The 23,963-nt window shown below is 44.9% G+C and overlaps 1 long non-coding RNA gene across 1 annotated transcript; it reads right to left on the bottom strand.

Annotated features, from left to right (window-relative positions):
- Window positions 1–15,745: 15,745 nt before the first annotated feature.
- LOC142836344 (uncharacterized) lies at window positions 15,746–23,556 on the bottom strand. Its single transcript, XR_012908049.1, has 3 exons — window positions 23,427–23,556; window positions 18,388–18,743; window positions 15,746–18,188 (listed from the first exon to the last, which is right to left on the bottom strand). It is a non-coding gene; the product is annotated as an uncharacterized LOC142836344 (long non-coding RNA).
- Window positions 23,557–23,963: the final 407 nt, after the last annotated feature.

Here is a 23,963-nt window from a genome sequence, read left to right as displayed (position 1 = left end):
GTAACGTACACTGAATCTCATCCTCTCTATGACCTGATCCTCTTAAGGATTGTCAGTGAAGCTAAACCAAGCGAGGCCTTTCTATTCTCCTCTGAGACCAATTCTGTGGATCTTCTAAGGGAAGGCTAAGAATGGGGGGTAAAGAAGGTGCCAGCGATGCCCTCACTCGCTAATGTATCCTAAAGAGGAAGTCAGATTTATAGAGTAACCCACAGCCCCCAGAGAAAGGCTTTGCTGAAATCTCAGCGAGACTCATCTTGGGAAGCAGCAAGAAAGACAGATGCTACCCTGTCTCATTCTACGATGTTCCAGGCAGGCCAAAGACTTGTAGCTAGAACCTGGACCTTAGGCAGTCTCAGCCACAGCACACATTGGCTTCCTTATGTAACTTCAGTTGCTCATTCTCTGCTTCCTTCTTCATCATCTTGCCTAGCAACCTATCCTAAAAGAGTGCTCCAGGGAATATGGGCTGCCCCACCCACCAGACGCTTCTGTTTAGGCTAGAACACTGCTCAGTCTGGATAGCTAAGCCCGAGTGTGGTTTTCTAGCTCAAATGGAAAACTGTCTGGACAAGCAGGTAGAGAGAGCAGGATCTCATGGACTACTTCTGCTTCTGCTCACCTTAGCAACAGCATCTGCACCGGGACGCGGGAACGCAGAGCATCACTTGCTGATGTCTCAATTGGGAGGTGAGGGGAATGGAGGAAGTCTGAGCTCTGCTGGTCACTGGCAGGCTGCCTCCAGCATAGACTCTCACTCTCTAGGCCTGTTCTGGGGTCTGAGGTTTCTTTAATTGCTTTAAGGGTGCTGTTAAGAAGCATGTCCCCTGAATAAGAAAAACCTCTCATTTCTAAGCACAATTTTGGCACAGGAACCGTGCCTTGAAATACCCAATCTTCAACCAGTCTTCTGTGACTTAGCCTTGTACCCATTGCCCATGGCATACAATATGTTTACTAAACAAGCAGGTGGTTATGTTCCAAAGAGGCCAGGACTTCACCAGGGTGGATATTTCCTCAACTCTGGGAGAAAGTAAACTTTGCTTTGGTCTTTGAGTTCATGTAGAAGAAGAAACACTGGGGTAGTCAATATGACTTGCAAACATCTCAACTCCAAAATTGCATGTATATGTAAAGGGGTCTTATTGGAATAATTTATAAATTGTAGTGTACCTAATCCAACAAAGGCTACCAGCAAATGGAAAGCCCAAGAACCTAGAGGCTGTTCAGTCCCACAAGGCTGGATATCTCAACTGGCCTTTTCCATATGTTTGAATCACAAAGAAGGAGGCTCGGATGCCAGCAAAGGTGTTCTGGCAAGGCAAGGGCAAGTTGGCAAAGAGCTAAACCCTTCCTTCTTCTGTGACCTTACATATACACTTCTGTATTGTCATGGTCAAAGTGTAAGGTCAGGGGCGGAAGGTTTGGCCCAGATTAAAGGTATGTCTTCTCACCTCAGGCGCTCAATTCAATGCGTGTGTCTTCAGGTCTTAAGATCGGCACCAAAGGTGCATGTCTTCCTACCTCAAAGGTCCAGATTAGAAGATGAATCACTGACTTCAAACCAAACAGAAAATGTCCCACAGGTGTGCCCTCCGATTCTGGACTGTCATTCATTCCAGATGTAACCAAGTTGACAACCAAGAACAGCCATCACAGCTTGTGTGCATGGACCCTAGAGCCCCACGGTGGAGCAGGAGCCTCAGCACCGTCTCCTGAAGGTGAACAAATGTGGCAAGCTTTTCCTCTCAGTTTGTTCGTCTCTAAGATGAAGCAGCTTTACAGCTTCAAAGCCTCAAGAGTGCTAAGTCCAAAAGAAAGTATTTATAGCTTATTTGGCAGCAAAATCTGGCGCAGAAGAAGCACATCTGGTAGAAAAGTCAGTCTTGAGGTTGACACAGGCTTCCCACAGTCTATTTAGGCAACACGTGCATTTAGAGAAGTCGTCTTCTGAACACAGGGGTGTGTGATAGCAGATGCTACAGGGTGTCGTATAGCTTGTGATGCTCACATTCTATGACTTTTTTCAGACCCCCCCAAATTCTGGCAGGCCTGACTGTCCCCCAGAGTTTGAATCAGGGTCTTTTTCAGCACATGTATCACCACCATGACCTGTGTGGTTTGGGTCCTGGTACCGCAGCCGGGTCACAATGACGTGAAGAAAGGATAGCCACAAAGACACACATACAATGAATCTGAGACCAGATGGGGTTCTCTAACAGCTACAACCTGGGACCTCAGTGTGTGTGAGTTAGGTGCAGCACTGGGGGGCTAGCCAGCTTCAGGAGGAGGTCTCTGCGGGTGAGCTGCCTAGGTCTGTCTGTGTACCCCCAGGAGGAGGAAGCCACAGTCGCTAGTCTTTGCATACACCCATCAGTCATTCATAAACATCCGTTCGGACTCTTCAGGAAAGCTTTGCCATTTCCCTTGAGCTCGGCCCTTGTGGGTCATGGCTTTGCCAATTTTCTGTGAACCAATTGGTCTTGGAGTCCTTAACAAGCCATGCTCAAGTCAAAACCCACGTGTGCTCTGGACTTGACCCTGTCAGAGCTTCATCTGCTCCCAACAATCAGTGTCTGGGGAACAACACATGTCACCTCAGGACACTTCCCACAGACAAGTACTCAGCGCATGGTTGTCAAAACTACAATTGTAGCTCTCTGGTCTGAAGTCTCCAGGGTTGTAAGGAAGGTTCTGGTCTTGGAGCTCTGTCCAATCCTAGGAACCATGCCTGGTGCGCACGTTATTCGGTTTCTAGGACTCTTGGTCTGGGGCTTGTGTCTCTGGGCTCACAAGCCAGCCTTGTATGTGCACTACACTGAAGCAACCACTACCTCCTGAGGTGATGGTTGAATGACGCGGGGTTCCTACTTTGTGTTAGTCTACAACGGTTGCAGCAACCACATACTGCAAACCAACTGGCTGCACAACAGAAATGTTGTTTCTGCAGTTCTGGGAGCAGGGGTCACGATCAAGCGCTTGGCTGTTTTTTTTCCCTTCGTCTTTCTCTCCTTGGCTTGCATCCTCTTCCTTGGCTGTTACCTTTTATTGTAAAGACAGCAATCATGTTGAACTCAGAGCTTTTCTCATCATCTCCTTTATCCCTTTAGTCCCTGTCTCCAGATACAGTCACCTTCTGAGGTACTAGACATTGGGCTTCCATGTATAAATGGGACGGGGGGGGGGAGGCACAATTCAGCCATAACACTGTTTTTAGAAACACGTTGCCATTCTCAGTGGATGGATGCCACATGCCTGCCAGCTTGGGTGTGCCTCATTGCTTTGGAAAATGAGCCCGAGGTCCTCTTGGAGTCAAACCCTTTGAGCCCTTAACAAAATCCACCTGCTCCAAACATGGAAGTCACAATCTAGGGGAGAGGACTGTGGGACCCAGACATAGTGTGTGCTTGCTTTTTCATTAAGATGAAGGTTTGGGTTCCTTAAGTGTTTAGAAATGGCTGACAGGAAGCAGACCACTCTCCTTTATCCCATAGGCAGCATCGCCTCCAAGTAAGAGCAGGTGAGGGTCAAGCGGGGACAGTCTGTGTGGAGTCTGAGTGGGGAATCCCAGTTTATCCCCATGGTGCTTCAGGTACCTTTCACCTAAGAAGTCTATGATAGAAGCAACATTCCCGCAGACATCCAGCCTCAGCGTAGTGGTCAGTGTCTGCTCCTTCACCTCAGTGTGGCTGCAGTGTGGATGCCCAGAAAGGCCTCTGGGGTTATCTATGGCATAATATGGAATTATGGAATGCAGGCCCACGAGAAATGCAAGTGTTGCCTCTGGGTAACACCCTCATTCCCCACTCAACCCCTGCTCCTGGCAGAACTGAAGTAACCTACCCTCCCAACAATGGGTCTCAACCTGTGGGTGGCAACCCCTTTGCAGCTTAACAACCCTTTTACGGGGGTCAAGAGACCATCTGCATATCAGATATTTACATCACGGTTCGTAACAGTAAGCAAAATTACAGTTATAAAATAGCAATGAAAATAATTTTATGGTGGTGGTTTATTGGTCACCACAATTAAGGGGTCGCGGTATTAGCAAGGTTGAGAATCACTGGTCTAAGGCCTGAGCCTTGAAATATGGTTCCAGAAATAGGCAACAGTGGCGCTCCACGGCCCACTGCCGGAATGGGAACCAGAGCCTGAGCTCTTGCTGTTGCTGATTCCACTCCAAAGCTTCCGGTGATGTCACATGAGGTAAGAAAGCAGCCGGGTCATGCGTCAGATAAGCAATGCGAGGCCTCTGGAGTGGGTGTCTGCTCCAGGTGTACGTGTGTGCACAGCGGCGGCCCACGTCTGTGCTGGGGTGGCTCCCAGCCTCCCGTGCAGAAGTTCCAGTAAAGCAGCTGGTGGGTGAGGCTCTAAGTGGAAGTGGTTTTCCTAGCACCATGACAACAAGACACCCTCAGAGCTAATGGCAACACTCCAGCCCTCATCTTTCTCTGCTGGCTCCTACTTACGCTTCATGGTTCTTAAAATACTTGCCTGGCTGGCAACGTGGTGACTCACCTGCAGCAGCAGCGCCCGGCCCGCAGGAGCAGGTGGGAGGCACTTCCTTCTGAAGAGGTGTCAGGGCCCGCGCAGCCCCTGAGGCCCTTCATTCATGTACTGCTCCATGGAGGGTGGGTGTTCTTTCTCGCTTGTCAAAGTTACAATTGCCCGAGAAAGCAAAGGGGCATGGATGAGGCACACTGGGGCATGTGGGAAAATGTATTGGGGAAAGGAGGCAGATTTGCCGGCATTATCTCCTCTTCGTCTTGGGTCCTGTAGGAGGTGCTTGGCCCGAGCACTGATAAATGTGAGGCCACATGGAACCACCATTGCCTGTGGTGCCGTGGGGGACATCTCTGAGCCGGCATTGTTCGGGGAACCCTATGAATCCTGATGTACTTAAACGATTTAAAGTTCTGCACTTGGTCAATTGGAACTCACACAGTTTATAGGCTTAAATTAGTACAAAAAATAGTAGCACCAAGAACTTTATCGTCTGAGGCGGCGCGGCGGCCAGACGCGGCTGCGCGACACTGCATTCAGGAAGAGGCTTTGGGGGACAGGCGCCGCGGCAGACCCAAGCGGCGGGGACAGGCGTGCAATAAGGAGAGCAGATCGCCCTACTACAATTGAATCAAAGAGATCACCACGGATTAAAGTTAGAAGGCAACAACAACGCTACCCCCAAAAAACCGACAAACTCATGGAAACTGAACAGTCAACTATTGAACCACACCTGGGTCAAGGAAGAAATCAAGAAAGAAATTAAAGTCTTCCTTGAATTTAATGAAAATAAAGGGACAACATACTCAAACCTATGGGACACAATGAAAGCAGTACTAAGAGGAAAGTTCATAGCACTAAGTGCCCACTTAAAGAAAACGGAGAATGTATACATTGGGGACTTAACAACACACCTGAAAGCTCTAGAAAAAAAAGAAGCAGATGCGCCCAGGAGAAGTAGAAGACTGGAAATAATAAAACTGAGGGCTGAAATCAACAAAATAGAAACACAGAAAACAGTCCAAAGAATCAATGAAACAAAAAGCTGGTTCTTGGAGAAAATCAACAAGATCGACAAACCCCTATCCAAACTAATTAAATGACAGAGAGAGAACACGCAAATAAATAAGATCAGAAATGAAAAAGGGGACATAACCACAGACACAGAGGAAATTCAGAGAATCATTAGATCTTACTACAAAAGCCTGTATGCCACAAAACTGGAAAATACAAAAGAAATGGACATTTTTTTAAATAAGTACCATATACCAAAGCTAAACCAAGACCAGGTGAATGATCTAAATAGACCAGTTACTCGCGAAGAATTAGAAATGGTTATCAAAAATCTCCCTTCGAAAAAAAGCCCAGGACCAGATGGTTTCAATGCAGAATTCTACCAGAACTTCCAAGAAGAACTAATACCTATACTCCTTAATGTATTTCACAATATAGAAACAGAAGAGTCATTGCCAAATTCCTTTTATGAAGCTACAGTTACCCTGATACCAAAAACACACAAAGACCCAACCAAGAAAGAGAATTACAGACCTATCTCACTCATGAACATCGATGCAAAAATTCTCAATAAAATACTGGCAAACTGAATCCAAGAACACATAAGAAAAATTATCCATTATGATCAAGTAGGCTTCATCCCAGAGATGCAGGGCTGGTTCAACATACGCAAATCTATCAATGTAATCCACCATATAAATAAACTGAAAGAAAAAAAAACATATGATCATTTCATTAGATGCTGAAAAAGCATTCGACAAAATTCAACACCCCTTTATGATAAAGGTCTTGGAGAAAATAGGGATACAAGGGTCCTACCTAAATATAATAAAAGCTATTTACAGCAAGCCAACAGCTAACATTAAATTAAACGGAGAAAATCTCAAAGCCATCCCACTAAAGTCAGGAACACGACAAGGATATCCACTCTTTCCATACCTCTTCAACATAGTGCTTGAAGTTCTAGCAATAGCAATAAGACAACATAAGGAGATCAAGGGGATTCGTATTGGAAAGGAAGAAGTTAAGCTATCGTTATTTGCAGATGATATGATAGTACATACAAGCGACCCCAAAAACTCTACCAAAGAACTCCTACAGCTGATAAACACCTTTAGCAATGTGGCAGAATACAAGATCAACTCCAAAAAATCAGTTGCCTTCCTATACACTAAGGATAAGGAAGCCGAGAGGGAAATCAGAGAAGCATCACCTTTCACGATGGCCACAAATAGCATAAAATATCTTGGGGTAACTCTGACCAAGGAAGTGAAAGATCTATTTGACAAGAACTATAAGTCTTTGAAGAAAGAAATTGAAGAAGACACCAGAAAATGGAAGGACCTCCCTTGCTCTTGGATTGGGAGGATCAACATAGTAAAAATGGCAATTCTACCAAAAGCAATCTATAGATTCAATGCAATCCCCATCAAAATCCCATCAAAATTCTTCACAGATCTGGAGAAGACAATAATCAACTTTATATGGAAAAACAAAAAACCCAGGATAGCCAAAACAATCTTATACAATAAAGGATTGTCTGGAGACATTACCATCCCTGACTTCACACTCTATTACAGAGCTACAGTATTGAAAACAGCTTGGTATTGGCATAAAAACAGAGAAGTCGACCAATGGAATCGAATAGAAGACCCTGACTTTAACCCACAAACCTATGAACACCTGATTTTCGATAAAAGAGCTAAAAGTATACAATGGAAAAAAGAGAGCATCTTCAACAAATTGTGCTGGCAAAACTGGATGTCAATCTGTAGAAGAATGAAAATAGATCCATATCTATCACCATGCACAAAACTCAAGTCCAAATGGATTAAAGACCTCAATATCAGTCTGAACATACTGAACCTGATAGAAGAGAAAGTGGGAAGTACTCTACAGCACATGGGCACAGGAGACCACTTCCTACGTATAACCCCAGCAGCACAGACACTAAGGGCATCATTGAATAAATGGGACCTCCTGAGGCTGAGAAGCTTCTGTAAAGCAAAGGACACTGTCGCTAAGACACAAAGGCAACCCACTAACTGGGAGAAGATCTTCACCAACCCCACAACTGACAAAGGTCTGATCTCCAAAATATATAAAGAACTCAAGAAACTAGACCGCAAAAGGCTAATCATCCCAATTATAAAATGGGGCACTGAGCTGAAAAGAGAATTCTCAACAGAAGAACTTCAAATGGCCAAAAGACACTTAAGGTCATGCTCAACTTCCTTAGTGATCAGGGAAATGCAAATCAAGACAACTTTAAGATACCATCTTACACCTGTCAGAATGGCTAAAATAAAAAACACCAATGATAGCCTTTGCTGGAGAGGTTGTGGAGAAAGGGGTACACTCACCCATTGCTGGTGGGAATGCAAACTTGTGCAACCACTCTGGAAAGCAGTGTTTCGGTTTCTCAGGAAATTCGGGATCAACCTACCCCTGGATCCAGCAATACCACTCTTGGGAATATACTCAAGAGAGGCCCTATCATACAACAAAAGTATATGCTCAACTATGTTCATGGCAGCATTGTTTGTAATAGCCAGAACCTGGAAACAACCTAGATGCCCTTCAACGGAAGAATGGATGAAGAAAGTATGGAATATATACATATTAGAATATTACTCAGCAGTAAAAAACAAGGACTTCCTGAATTTTGCATACAAATGGATGGAAATAGAAAACACTATCCTGAGTGAGGTAAGCCAGACCCAAAAAGAGGAACATGGGATGTACTCACTCATATTTGGTTTCTAGCCATAAATAAAGGACATTGAGCTTATAATTCATGTTCCTAGAGAAGCTAAATAAGAAGGTGAATCCAAAGACAAACACATAGGCATCCTCATGAATATTAACCTTCATCAGGTGATGAAAGGAGACAGAGACAGAGACCCACATTGGAGCACCGGACAGAAATCTCAAGGTCCAAATCAGGAGCAGAATGAGACGGAGCACGAGCAAGGAACTCAGGACCACAAGGGGTGCACCCACACACTGAGACAATGGGGATGTTCTATCGGGAACTCACCAAGGCCAGCTGGCCTAGGTCTGAAAAAGCATGGGATAAACCCGGACTAGCTGAACATAGTGGACAATGAGGAATACTGAGATCTCAAGAACAATCGCAGAGGGTTTTTTGATCCTACTGCACGTACTGGCTTTGTGGGAGCCTAGGCAGTTTGGATGCTCACCTTTAGACCTGGATGGAGGTGGGCAGTCCTTGGGTTTCCCACAGGTCAGGGAACCCTGATTGCTCTTCGAGCAGATGAGGGAGGGGGACTTGATTGGGGGAGGGGGAGGGAAATGGGAAGCGGTTGCGGGGAGGAGGCAGAAATCCTTAATAAATAAATAAATAAATAAAAAAGAACTTTATTGTCAACTAAGCTATGTTTGTTGCTGTCCTTTTTCGATATCTATATTGGTTTCTGTAGGCTGTATATTGTGGTCTATTGGAAAACACCCAGGCGTCATGCTCAAATCCTTGGTGTGCTGATTCTTAGCTATGAGCCTTTAGCCAGGCTGCTTTGTCTCCTGGGATGTTCAGTTCCTTAACTTTCACAATGGAGTGACACTGTCCTCCAAATTATGTCAATAAAACCAGAGACATGAAAGGTACAGCTTGGGGCAGGAGAAAGGGTTTAGGGCTTCCCACTCTTCCAGAGGGCCACGTCAGGAGGCTTACAACTCTTGGCAACATCTGCTTCAAAATACTGCACATCTTCTTCTGATTTTTGTAGACATACAGACAGACAGACATATAGACAGATAAACACACACACCATATACAAATTAATCTGGAGTTAAAAACAGTGAAAGATGCAGTATGGAGTGAGGCCAATCCATGCTCACGCCTTTTCTTGTTTCTTTGGATCTCATAGTTTGGACTGACCACCATTTCTAGCTATCTAGTGTTCTAACTTCGACACATTTCCACATGCAGCTTTGCATACCTTTAGAACACAGTAAATAATTCCTCAAGAAATAGATGATCAGGACACACATCCTGAGATCATCAGCGGCTAAAGTCACGAGGAGTGATTTGGGTGGCATCTTAGGGCCACTACTGCTGCGGTGAGACACCATGACCAAAAGCAACTTGGGGAGGAAAGGGTTTATTTCGTTCATGGTTCCATATAATCATTCATCATCAAAAGCGGTGTGGGCAGGAACTCAAGCAGGGCAGAAACCCCAGAGGCAGAATCTGCAGAGGCTGTGGAGGGGTGCTGCTTACTGACTTGCTCCCCGTGGCTTGTCTGCATCCTCATAGAACCCTGGACCAACTGACCAGAGATGGCACCACCCTCAACAGTCTAGACACACCTCCATCTATCACTGAATAGGCAGATGCCCTACAGGCTTGCCTGCAGCTGATCTGATGGAGGTGTTTTTCCCAATTGACTCTCTTTCCTCTTTAATGACTCTAGTTTGTGTTAAATTGACATAGCTAGCCAGCACAGATTGGCTTCAATTACAGGATCAAAGCCTCTGACTTGCAGAGACCCGTGGGTAGTTACCTACTGGCAGGTCCATTGCAGTTCTATGTGGTATAAAAAGGTGGGTTCCGACTTCAGGCACCACCGCATGGTGGCACACTGGCACCTGTTTGCCCGTTTGCTGCAAGGCTCCTTTCTAATACCCCCCTCAAAAGTACCCTCTTTCCTCAGATCTGGCTCAAGCATCTGTTGACCTCTGAATGTCTGACATGGAGATTTGCCTTTCTCTTCAGTTTCAGTATTTTCTGATTTTCTTCTTCTTGTTATTCTACCTGCTGAGGTCTTTGTGGTCCACCAGTTGACACTGGGATGGGACAGGCCTGAGTCCAGCCACATCCCTTATTAGCTGAGTTATCACGGACAAGGTACTTCACAATTTCTTCCATTTTAATTTTTATTTATTATTATTATTGCTACTCTTTTGAGTTTTTGAGACAGGGTATCTCTAGACATCCTGGAACTTGCTCTGTAGACCAGGCTGGCCTTGAACTTACAGAGATCTGCAAGTTTAATTAAATTTAATCTCAAATTACTAAACTATCCCCTCTGCTTACTTGCACCAAAGAACAAAAACCCCTCGACATCAAGAAAACAAATAACCCAATTTAAAAATGGGGTGCAGAATTAATGAAGACTTCTCAAAAGATAAAACACAAATGGCTGAGAAACAAAGAAATGTCCAACATCCTTAGTCATCAGGGAAATGCAAATCAAAACTACTCTGAGATTCCATCTTATAGATCGATAAAACAAATCACAGTTCATGCTGGCAAGGATGTGGGTTAAGCGCATTCAGCTATGGCTGCTGGGAGTGCAAATTTGTGCAACAACTATGGAAATCAGTGTGGCGGTTCTTCAGGAAGCTGAGACTAGATCTATCTCAGGATCCTGCTGTGTCACTCTTGGGCTTCTACCCAGCGGACTCTTTGTTACACTACAGAGACACTTGTTCATTTACGTCTGCTCTATTCATCATATTCAGAACTGGAAATCACCTAGATGTCTATTAGTGTGGGGATGGGTAATGAATTTATACAACGGAAGTTGTTAGAAAATACAAAATCATGAAATTTTACAGGAAAATGGATAGAGTTAGAAAAAAAATTTATCCTGAGTAAGATAACTGAGACCCCACAAGGCAAATATGGTATATATAAGAGAATATCTTATATACAGATGTTAGCATTTAAGCCTTCAGTAAGTATGTTACTATCAGAACAAGGACAGAGATTATAGAGTATGTTACAGGTATAGAGTAATAAACTAAGGAGGGGTAGGATCTCCAAAGAAAGATTTAAAACATATAGTTCAAGAGAGATGAGGGATGGAGATTAATAAGGAATGATTAAATATCAAGAAGGGTGAAGAAAGGGGGCTAAGAGAAGAAATACAGAATTTTGAAGGACTGTCTACCTTGTCTTACCAAAGCTCACCAGTTACCTTTCTTGTGTCCTTCTGGTCCAGTTTGGACAGTATATTGTCAGCAACTGAGGCAAGGTCAGTTTATTTGCCTACATGGCTAACTTTTGGCATAAAGAAAGACTCCATATGGAGTTTCTTCGATGCCCATCATCTCTGAAGTACATTGGTGTTGCCAGGGACAGATGTGTTTCACTGTCATGTAAAGGTTTAGGTTATTAAACATGTTAGATGCTATATTCTTCAGGTCTTTGAAGTGTCTGAAGACCATCTACCCATCTAAATTTATCTGTGTTTGACCTTGAAAATATACCTAACATGTCTATAAGCTTGACTTTTATAGATGTCTATTAATCTGTATTTCTTAATTGTACATTACATTTTTTAAATGAGCTGCATAAACACAATACTTTGAACAAGAGTAGAATATATTATAGTATAACAAAATTACCTTTAAATTTGTATCAATAAGCCAAAATCCATACCAATGTTAAATATTTAATATTAATTGTTGTTTTTTTTGGATTAATGTAGATTCAATAATTACTTTTTATCCTATTATTTCTTTATTCTGCATTTTTTTAGAACAAGATCCCTGGAAATTAATCTCCTTTTTTAGCTTTTTCCTGATCATTACCAATAACAACTGTAACCAATCCCCCTTTAAATGATAATAAGTATCCATCATAACCCATCTTTGGGAAATGTGAACATAGTTCTTTAGACTGTTTCCTGTTGTTTGTGGGTGCTGTTATCTTTGGGACACCCTGAGAAAATTTAGGATTATGGTCAAGTACTGACTGGAGTATTCTGTGATGTTGTACCATCACAGCCAACAGCCTTGAAGCTGTTCTGGATGCAGAATTCTGAGGGGACTGTAACAGAGGCATTTTGAAATGCTGAATCACCTGGGCCATCGATTTTATTGGTTTTGGTCCCCTTGCTCTAAAAATATATGAACTTTTAAACGTAACACACAAAATGCCTCTGTTGCAAGGATAGCCAGGATGCTCTTAGCCTGGGAGTCGTGCTAGAGCCCACAGAGGAAGATGATAAGACCAGTAGCTCTGTTTCTCAGATATCACAGATCCCAACTGCCTCAAGGCTGCCAAAGAGGATTTCAAATAGACGCCCTCCGTGTTCCTGACACGCAGCACCACACAGGGTACAGTGGAGAATAGAAAGCCCCAGGAAGTCTGTTATCTGGGCTAGCCTCAGGCAGTCTGTTGTCTGGGCTAGCCTCAGGCAGTCTGTTGTTGTCTGGGCTAGCCTCCTTGCTGAACACTTGACTTCCTCCTTTAAGCTCTCAGAGTGCAAGCCTTCACACCCCAGAGTGTGTGTCCACTTCTCTCCCTCATTCTCAGAAATGAGGCTGCTCACTCACATCTCCAACACCCAGCACAGCGCAGAGCAACTGTGAAAGATGCTATCAATATCTGATAAACATATAAAACCCTGGAGTTCTGCACATCACAAAAGCCAGTCCTTCTGAATCCATGGATGGACTCCAGGGAATGAGAAGCTTATTTCCTCTTCTTGGGAGTAATGATATTTTTTTTTACGAGTTCTCTTTTTTTCTTTTCTTTTTTTCAGTTCTGAAATTAAAAGCTTCATACATTGTAAATTTCAAAATATTCCATATGGAATAACACTCTTTCCAAAAAACACAACATACATTTTAGAGTAAAATTGGTGAGAGTTTCTTTTCCTCGCTACCCGCTTTTTACTAATTAAAGAAAAGATTTATGGTGTTTCACCTGTTGACAATAAAGGCTGTAAAGACTGTTCCAAGGGTGACAGTGATTGCCGTAAAATCCTGACTTCAGTTCATTGCCTGGAACCCCTATGAAAAGGCTGGATGCACAGGTACACATCTGTAATCCCAGCTCTCCCAATAGGAAGCACGGATTGGAGCATCCCCAAGAAGCTTGCTGGCTAGCTACCTGGAGTATACTGCAAGGCCCAAACAGTGGGAGTTTCTTCTTCCAACAACGTGGAAGGCATATATAATCCTCTTAATGTGTTCTTGAATTTGGTTTGCAAGTATTTTGTTGAGAAGTTTTGTATTTATGCTCATTAAAGAAACTGGTCTGCAGTTTCCTTTTTTGTGGTGAATCTTCATTTACTTTTTGTATTAGAACAATACTGGCTTTGTAGAATGAACTTAGTAGTCTTTCTTCTTTTACTCTCTGTTTCATGGAACAAGGTAAGAAGAATTGACATGGGGTCTTTGAAAGCGTGATAGAATTCAGTAGGGAAACTGATTCTGGGTGGTTTTTTTTTTTGAGGAAAAGCATTTGACTATTTTTTTTTATCTCGTTGCTTGTAATGGGTCTGTTTAAGTTGTTTACATCTTCTGAGTTTAATTTTAACAGGTTGTATGGACTTAGGAGTTTTTCTATGTCTACTGTTAGCCAAATTTGTGAGAATAAGTCTTCACTGTAATGTCTAATAGCATTCTGTATTTCATTGGAGTCTGTTGTAAGGACATTCATTTGATATCTAATTTTATTCATTTATGTCTTCTCCCTACTTCTTTTTGTCAGATTGGCTAAGGATTTGCAATATTACCACTTTTTAAAAAAGAACCAACTGGTTGGTTGATTTTGCGCGTTACTTTTTTAGTCTCAATTTTATTTTTCCATTTTATTTATTATTTTTGCTGTGTACTATATATTAGGATTGGTTGCTCACTTTTTTCCCCCCTGGGAATCTTGAGATGCATCATTAGGTTGTTTGTTTGATATCATTTGCATTTAAGGCTTCTTAAAATGCTAAGCGTTTCTTAAAATCCTAAGTAGAGTCATTGCTAGGGTAAACACAGCCTTGCCTGCTTGCTCTGCCCAGTCCAACATGGCAGAAGCCCATTCACTGCCTCTGAGACTGCCTGGTGGGAGCCATCCTCCTTAGGCTTTCCACAGCTCACCAAGTAAGAGTTGTTGCCAGACAGAGCAAGGCACCGCCATTCAGCAGTGTCTGAGCTGGTAAGAACTGTTCCCTGTTTTAGTCACAGCGCTTGAAGAATGTGTGTGGTGGGTGCAGTAAGATCCTCAATGGCCTGCTTGTCTTCATGGGGTCAACAGGAAAGAACATGGCCTGCCCTGGTCCTCACAGTGGTTGCCTGTGTGTGTTTATTCCACAGCAACATCTGGTTTGTGGTTTTGTGTTTTGCTTGTCTTGGGTGCCTGGTCTATCTCTGATGTGGCAGTATGAAGGTGGTAAACTTATGGTCCAACCTCCAGTCTGAGGTTATACTTCCTGATTGGTCTGCCCTCTCCTCTATTCTTCTGAGTACAGTAGATGAGCTAGTCCTTTGCTGTGACTTCCTAGCAGTCCTGGTCAGGGGTCTAGCCTAAAAGGCATTATTACAGGGTCACCTTGCTGCAAAGGTCACCTTTGGCCACACAGCAGAGACTTGTGTTTATATTTGGATGGAACCTAGGCTACCTAGGGGCTTGGTATTGCTTGCAATGTCCGTGGTTGGGTTTCTATCTGCCTGACTGACACTGGGCTCTTCTCTTGTAGTTCTGGAATGATGGAGGGGATAATGTCTTATTCTGCAGCCGTGATTGGTCATAACCTTTCCATTAGGATTATTCTCCTCTATATACACTTTCCCCTTCCCGGTATAAAGAAAACAGTTACCAAACAACTATACCCAAAGAACAAACACCAACTTTTCCAAGAATAATTTTCGCTTCCTTGTCCAAACTCTCCTGAAATCTGATACAATTCCTCCTCTTTCAACCCAACTTGCTTCTAACACAGTTCGGACCTAGTTTCTGCTCTCCTGGCCCCACTGAATGAATCCAGTATTGCATTACTCACCAATGACTTCCTCATTGCTAAACTGAATGGATATTTTCCAGTACTCATTTGCTTGACATTGCTGGCATTTCCCACTTATGACTGCTTCTTCAGCCTGGAGAAACGTGGGTGCCATTTCCACTGCATTTCCTCAGAATCTCTTATTTGATTATTAGAAGCTGAGATCTGATACCTCTATGGCCATCTAAACCCTGCCCCCATTTCAGGTACCACCTTCTGTTGAATATTCCCTATTGGACAGTTCCAAACCTCTTACACTTGGTAGCTATGATCCGAACCCCTCCTGTTGATATTCATCTGGCTATTCTACAGGGACATCCAAAACATGTTGAAATTTGCTGTCTTCTTCTCAAGTCAATTAAAAAATTTTTTTTAAAGGAATGATCGCAGTAAATGGTATTGTTATATATGAAATCGCATGAGTTAAAACAATGGAATCCATTTTTATTCCCATTCCTCCCCTCCCCCATTTTTCTTTGCCCTCTACAGTAAAACCTTCTATTGGTGGTTAGTATATAAGGCATCTGTCCAAAGAAGTGCAGATAAATGAACTATTGGGATTCCAAACATTAGGACTCTTGAAGCTTGGTGTCGTTTTACCTTTCACGGCTTTTCCTCGTTTACACAAGCGACTCCACAGGCAGGATGTTGATCTTTAACAACCTATGATTCCCCATGCTCCATTCTGACACTTTATATGAGCACCCATCATTCTCTTACCCACTTATGGCCATTTCCGCTGCAGCCTGTCCCACCCAGGGAAGCAAGAGAGAGCAAACAGGACTTAGAGCTGGCAGCTCCTCGCTGAACGCATTGCACTCTGATGAGAGGTGCCCAGGTGTGACTAACAATGAGCGTGGGGGTGGGGGAAGTGGAGGGAGGAGAGGTGAAGGAAAGAAGATGTTTCCTCTGCCTAGGAGGTCCCTTAAGGCCGTGCCTTTCCCTAAATGCTCGCAGGGAAGCGCTCTTCCTCCTGTTCTGCTAATACTGGGGCTGCCTCTGGTTCAGCATTCCGAAGATCTCGGAGCACCTCTCCCGCAGCAGGCGCTGCTGAGCCCTGGCTTCCTCATTTCTTTTGAATCCCAGGATTCTAGCGGCTAGGCAGTATTTGAAGCTTCCTTTCACAGACCAGGAAACTCAACTTCACCAAAGATATCCGCTAGTGGCATCGTTTGGCGAATCATCAGGTCAAACCACTCTCCTCTGGGTCCAAGTCCAGAGCCACTATGGTTACAGAAACCGACATCTCCATAGTTGTCTTTTGCAGACCCACGTGCTTTGAGGGCATGGTCCCCAGAGGCCAGATAAGTGAGCCGGAATCTGTCGCAGCTGTGCCGTTAAGATCTGGATCTGGTTCCAGCTTGCAGAATCCAAAACCATAGCTTTGGAGTTTAGCGTCCTTAGTATGTAAAAGGGAGGCTCTGCCTTTTTCACCGGCAGTGACCCCAAAATACTGTCAAGAAACCCAAGGGACCGCAGTACTGAGTAAGCTCTGTCTCCATGGGGGCGTCCCTAGCGACCCAGCTGGTCCTGGAGCCCTCCCTCTGCTGTCCGGGTGCCGCCCTCTCAACACGAATGCTCTAGTGGGTCACCCTGTGGCCTGCCATCTGGCCTCAGCGTGGCCTGAGAAAGTCATCGCTCCCAGCAGGGATAAGGTTCATTCTGCCAAGAACCCTGAGGCTCTTGAGGGAGGCGCCCAGCACTAGTTAGCAAGACCAGAGCCTCTGTCTGGCCTCTGGGAAAGCTGCTCCCGTGCTGGAGAGCAAGTTCCCCTCCTCCGCGCAGCTGGGCTCTGGACCACTGGACGTGCAGGGCAGCACAGGAGAGGCCTGTCCTGTCTCCCCATCACCCACCACAGAGGGAAATGCTCTCCAGGCCCCAAGGTCTGTGATGGGAAGGGAACCAGAGCCAAAGCCCAGCTGTCTCAGAAAGCTCAGAAGAGTTTCCTCTCAAAAATGATCCTGCTGATTAAAATGGATACTTTTAAGGTCACCAAGGACTTTTATCCAGGCCCGGCCCGCTAATGGAGGCGTGGAGTCCTGATAACCTGATGCTAAGGCCCTGAAGGGTGCCTGCAAAGTGGCAGAGCCTTCATTACTGCACGGGGTGAATTTGAGAATCCGGGAAGCTATTTTTTGCAGTGCCTGAAACAGGCCAGGTAAAAAGAAAAGGGAGAGTGGCCATTTCCGCATGCATCCTGTCAGCTGGTTGCCTGTCCGCTTGCAGAGGCCCTGGGCAGAACTGAAGCCTCTTAGTCGTTGAGGTAGGGAAGAAAAAAGGTGCTAATCGTAAAGTTACCTAAATGGCGAAAATAAATGAGGTATCAATGTTCTGAATTTGTGCAAATTGGTACCCTGGGTTTTCCCTTCTATTATGAAGCTCAAATCGTGGGTCGGTTCAGTTTCCCTGCTCTGGGAACACGCAAAGACCTCTGCAAACTTTGGGAAGTGCAGGGAGCTGTAGGAAATAATAAAGGAAAGGCCTCCCCAGGAGACACAGTCTGAAGTTTGGAGGAGTCTTCCTAGTGACACCCTTTATTGTCAAGAGTGTCCTGTTGTGACTTCAAGTCTTGCATTTTTATATTTTGGGTTGTGAGCCTAACCTTTAAGGGCTGAGCCATCTGTCCAGGCCCAAGTCTTGCATTGTTAAACAGAGCGTCTTACCTTATGGTAAGTTCTGAAAAGGGAGAAGATCCAGGGAAGGTTGCTGCTCTGGGCTGAATGGACCCCAGCCTGTGCTTTCTTCTGTCACCAGATGAGGAGGTGGCCTTACTAGATTACAGCCTGGAGGGAGAAAGGAGCACTCCTGGAGAGATTGTGAGCAGCCTGCAGTCTTTGCTGATGTCAGTTCATTTCAAGTCACCCAGCTTACTTTGATTTGGTTTAACTAATTTCACTTTCTTTCCAAACGCTTAAAGATCTGGAAAAGGCAAAACAAAAATAATTTTTAAAAGCTAAACAAGGTCCAAGGGATTCGTCATCCATAAGGCTTGCTTAGGTGAGCATTTAATTTCTTTCTTTTCCTTCAATTTAAGAATTATGGGGGTGTATACATTCAAATGCCAACAAGCCCCAAAACTTCACCAGAAAGAAAGTCACCCTGGAAAATCTTCACTTACTATGTCGTTTCTCAGACTTCCTAGATCAGCGTAAGGATGGGGTGGGGGCATGGCGGGTGAATGAGAAGCAGGCCCCGGAAGCTTGCAATACGCCCCATTCATGACTAATCCTCCAGCGATGAGAAGAAAGCAATCTTTGCCTTCTGCCAAGGCGACAGGAACTGACTGCCATGGTAAGTCATCCCTAGCCGTGGAACCGCAGCCTCATCGGGTCCAGCGCAGCTCAGCTCTTAGAGAGGGCTACGTGCTTTTCCAAGCAGCAAGTGAAAAACTGTTTGATTCAGGTGAGAGGACAAACCAGGGGCTCTTCCTCAGCACAGACCCCTGTCTCTGGACCCTCTGCATGTCAGTTATTTCTAGACATCTTCTAGAGAAGACCATTTTTATGTTTGCTTAGCCTTTTCAAATGCAGGACTGTTCAAATGGATGCAAGCCCCAAGAATACTTCCAGACCATAGTAAAACAAGGTGAGGGCAGGGCTATCCACACACACCCAGGGGCCAGTTCTACAAATGGCTCCATTTCTACCTGGGATACACATCACATCTCAAATGGGTGTTAGCCATTCCTATCCTCAAGCCTTTTCATTGTCCCTGCCATTCTGCATCCATAGCAACTACATCCAGGTCTAGAAATCAGGGAACCTCGTATGTGACGGGATCAAGTCTCATAGGAGATAAATTTCAATAATGATCTTCTATTAGGGTTCATTTGCATTTTTAAGAAGCGAGATTTAAACTATACGTGGTTAGTGTTTTTCCTTCTTCTTCTTTTTGGTGTTAGAGTAAAGGAGAACGTTCCGGAAGCGGCAACTTAATTTGTATCTAATTTCAGCCAAATAATTGCAGACTGCTTCCAGCTTGAATGAGCAGCGAGGTGAGGCTCCCAGTGGTTGCTTATTTTAGGAGCACTCCCTCAGGATGAATGCTAGCTATTTTCAGTCGCATGTGGGAAAACCATGGGCGCTGCCAAGCTGTGGCAAGTTGGCATCATGTGTGAGCTGTCAACCAGATTCCGCTCAGACTCACTTCTTACCGCAGTCTGCGTAAGACCTCTTCCTCCTCCCTTGCTTCAGCTTGGGATGGCGCTTACCTCTTTATCTGACAGCCCACCTTCCCATTTCTTTCTACCCCCACAGGCAGCTTTTGGCTGAATCTATCTCCTGATAGCAGTGTGAGCGCCAAGTGGACTGTATAAAATCCTTAGCAGGAGGTATGAGATAAAGTGCGCTGTTCCTGAGGACTCACAGGGACCAGAGTATACCCATCGCTAAAAACTACCCAATACACAGAGAAATCACACATTTCTCTTTATAATTTATACAGACTGGGGTGAAATGAGACCTCAAATGGCTCTTGGTATGTGCACTGTGCAACCTCTAGTGCCCAGCTACCATCCATTGCTGGGATTTACCCTGTGCAGTGTCCTCGGGAATGGGCTGGCCCCACTGGATGATGTGAGCTGGCCTATGGCTACATCCCCGTGATAAGGAACTGGTGTTTAAAACCAGAGCATGTGGTTGGCCTGGAACGTGATTCTCACTCAGTTCCATGCTTCCAACACGGTTGACTTTTGCACTGGTTGGCACCTCAGCCTGAGCCAGATGATCCCTGATCTACATCTGGATTCCAGAGACACAGAAATCATGAGATCATGGCCTTACGTTCCCCAGTTTGGGGGCAATTTGCAGCAATAGGCAACCAATATGGTGTAGTCCCCAAGCAGGTAATTGTAGCCCTCTACTGAGTCCACCACAATGTTAATCTCACGTTCAGCTGCAGCCTCTCCATTGCTCCCGTGAGTCCTTGGCCATGCCTTTTCCTTGGACGCCTTTAGAGTTTTTCTTCTGCCTGATATTATCAGCTTTCTCTTCTCCAGAGAGCAGATTCTGGCTTGACACCTGTGCCCCGTAGAGAACCTCCCACTCAGAACCGGTCACCGCTTCTGCCCCGATTGGGGTCTTTGTGGTACTTGGCCTCTGTCTACACTAAGTATATCACACTCTACTGTTTTTATTGTTAGGTGCCTTGGTCCATTTGCGTTACGGTTACAAAGTACCTGGGTGTGGGTACTTTTATAAAGAGAGCACACTGATTTATCTCACAATGTGTATATATCTCACAGTCTGTATAAATTATAAAGAGAAATGTATGATTTCTCTGTGTATTGGGTAGTTTTTAGCAATGGGTACACTCTGGTCCCTGTGAGTCCTCAGGAACATAGCACTATTGTTAGCACATGACAAACCATATCAACCATGTTGATTCTGATAGTGTGCAGTTCCTAGAAGGCAGAAGACCACATCGGCTCTCAAGCCCTGGTGCCATGCTAGAACACCGTTCCTGGAATGGATGGATGTATTCTTCCAAAACAAGGATGCTAGATAGGAGGGGGCTTCTGGTAACTAATCCACACTCATACAGTGTGCTTGAAGCATTTGGTAGAAGTCTCCTTTGCTTTACTAGGTAATTCATCATTTTGAACTTTCAATTCCTGGGGTAGCCTGGAGGGCTGTAAATCTCTGTCAATCTGATGCTGGCCCATCAGTTAACATTTGAACGTTGGTGGTTCTATAATCTGACTTGACATCATTCAGTCTATAACCTTGGCGTTGAAATAGTCCAGGCATTACAAATACTCCTGCTCTTCATGTTTAGAAAGAGATTGAAAGAATATATGAAGGCATTCATAGGAGCAAGCTCAATGGACCTCTTTAGGCACAAACGGAAAACAGGGAGGAAGGCTGTGTTTGTATCTCAGATGGTGATCGAGGACACAAAGATGTAAGCAGAGAGTGTTCATTCCTGTCCCAGCCTCCCAGACCCAAATAATAACACAGAAACTATCTTAATTACAACACTGTTTGGTCAATAGCTTAGGTGTATTTTTAGCTAACTCTTACATCTTAAATTAAACCATAATTCTTGTCTGTATTAGCCACATGGCTTGGTACCTTTTATCAGTGAGGCATTCTCATCTTGCTTCCTTTGCATCTCAGTGATGACTGCAGACTGAGCCTTTCCTCTTCCCAGGATTCTCCTATTCTGGTTGCCCCACCTATACTTCCTGACTGGCTACTGGCCAATCAGTGCTTTATTAAACCAATACAAGTGAGAAGGGCACAAGTCCATTGTCCCACAGTACAAAGAGAAGGCCATTGATAGAAGATACAGATGTGAACTGCATTGCACGTCTGCCTGCTCTATCACCCAACAGAGGTTCTTTTCCTAGTGCACACTCCCCGTAACAAACCAGCGTTCAAATGGGCTATACACCCTTTCCAGGCTCTTGCCACAGAGCAGTCTTTCTGAAACACACATTGTATCTTACTGTCTGTCTAGTTTAACACCCACATGGCTTGTCCTGTGTCCAGCCTGGTGCATACTCTGTTACTTCTGTGCTGCCTACTTCTGGTTACATTTGTCGTCTTTCATGGCCTTGAGGACACAGGTCTTGTCTCACTCCAGAAGATGAACCTGATTTTTGGGGGGTAGTTAATCCTATTGTTCCTCCAGATTTCATATTACTCATTCCCCCAAGGTTTTCCTGGCTTTACCTATTAAATCACTCTATTCCTTCCTCCACACACAATGCACACATTCCCACACTGCAGTGTTATGTTAATTTGTGTGGGTATTTGACCAAGGTCATCTTCTCCAATGTGTAAGCTGACATTCCCACACTGCAGTGTTATGTTAATTTGTGTGGGTATTTGACCAAGGTCATCTTCTCCAATGTGTAAGCTGCACAAAGGCAGGAGCCACAGGTGTCTTTGATGACATCGTATTCCTCCATACCTAGTAGTCGGACCTGATAAAGAGCCGACATTTGATTAATAGTTGCTGAATAAATGAATCACATGTGCTATTGAGGACACAGAGGAGAAACGAAAATGCAGAACCAGTAGAAATTTAATGTGATTGCCCTGGTTAGATTTTTGGGAAGAGGTACATTAGGTTGAGAAATTGCCTCCATCTGTAGGCAAGTCTTGAGGGCATTGTCTTGATTGATGATTGATGTGGAAGGGTCCAGCTCACTGTGGCAGTACCTCCTCTAAGCAGGTGATCCTGGGGTTTAAAAGTAAGCAGACTAAGCAAGCCAGGAGGAGCAAGCAGGTAAGCAGCCTTCCTCCAAGGCATCTGCTTCAGTTCCCGCCTCCAAGTTTCTGCCCTGACTCACCTCAGAGATGGAGGGAGACATGGAAGTGCAAGCCAAATAAATCCTTTCTTTTCATAGTTGCTTATTTTATTATTACGTTTTTTTTAAAATTATAGCAATAGAAAGTAGACCTAACCAAGACAGAACCCAAAGCTGGGACATGGAAGGCTCTGGTGGTTTGAATCAGAATGGCCCCATGGGATCATAGATTTGAATCTATAATCCCCAGTTGGTAGAACTGTTCAGGAAGAATTAGGAGGTACCACCTGGTATAGGCGACGTGGTATGGCACCAGGTATAGGCGACATGGTTCGGCACCCGGTATTTAATTCCCTCCAAGTATGGAAGATTTCTCAGTCGGCCTGTGATGTAGCAATCATCAGCTGATCCCCCATCCCCCCTTAGGCCCCTCTTGATTGCCATCTCAGGAGTTTTGTATCAGGCAAAAATGTTTTCTTTTTTTTAATCACTTAAAATATCTTAGATTTAAAATATAGGGTTGGCCAATTGGTCTCAGTTGCTGATCCTGTTTCTTGTAGGGGGCCCCGAGAAGACCAAGAGTAGCGACTTGGTCCCTCAACTTGCTTGTCAGGGAGAGAAGAACAAGACACCTCATGCCCAGGAAGCAGGCCCTCTCCTGGGGCTCTCTGCCAGCCTCTCCTTCCTTTGGCATTAGAGATCTAGCTGTCCAGCCAACACTGACTCTATCTATACTCTCTGCACTCATTTCCGCCAAGAGCCAGGTGTCTAGAAGAACCTTAATCTGGTTTTTCTCCCAGCGTTTCCGACACCAATACCAATCAATACCATTTCCCTCGGGTTCTAAAGTGCGGGTCTGCGCGCTGGACCCAGAGAGTTGAGGAGTCATTTGAGCTACTTACCCTTCCTTCTCTAGGGCTTACGGAATCTGGGAATCGGTAATGGAGAAAATGGGACTTCAAGAAGAAAACAACAGCATAACAGTTGTTTGAAGTGAGCCAAGCCGCGCAGAGGGCTGATGAGAGCCAAGAGCCCCCCCCCCCCCTCCCCCCGCAGCAGGAGGAGCGCGCAATTTGTCATCTAAGGGAGCTCGCAGCAAAACTGGCCTCCCCTCGGCCACATCTGCAAGGCTGACACAGCCCTGCAGCTTGGGACGGGATGAAAAAAATACCCGGTGACATCAGCGGTTCCTAGCACAGCCGGGGCATTCGAGAGGTGTGTGGTGTCAGGACGGCCTGTGCCGGCCTCATTATCTTACCTGAGTCATTTGAACAAAGCGCTCGCTGGCTTAGCTTTGTTGTGACTAGAATTTGGAACCGATCCCCTGGCTCCGTCCCCGCGGTCTTTGCTTCCGAAGCACAGCGTGGGTTTGGAGGGTCGTGGACCGAGGCTCGTGGCAATCAAGGATAGACTGTTCTGTCTCTGGGCTACAGGCATCG

The sequence above is a fragment of the Microtus pennsylvanicus genome, chromosome 16, assembly GCF_037038515.1.
Source record: "Microtus pennsylvanicus isolate mMicPen1 chromosome 16, mMicPen1.hap1, whole genome shotgun sequence".
Lineage (NCBI taxonomy): Eukaryota > Metazoa > Chordata > Mammalia > Rodentia > Cricetidae > Microtus > Microtus pennsylvanicus.
Note: the sequence above shows the minus strand (reverse complement) of the source record. Positions and strands in the feature narration are given on the sequence as shown.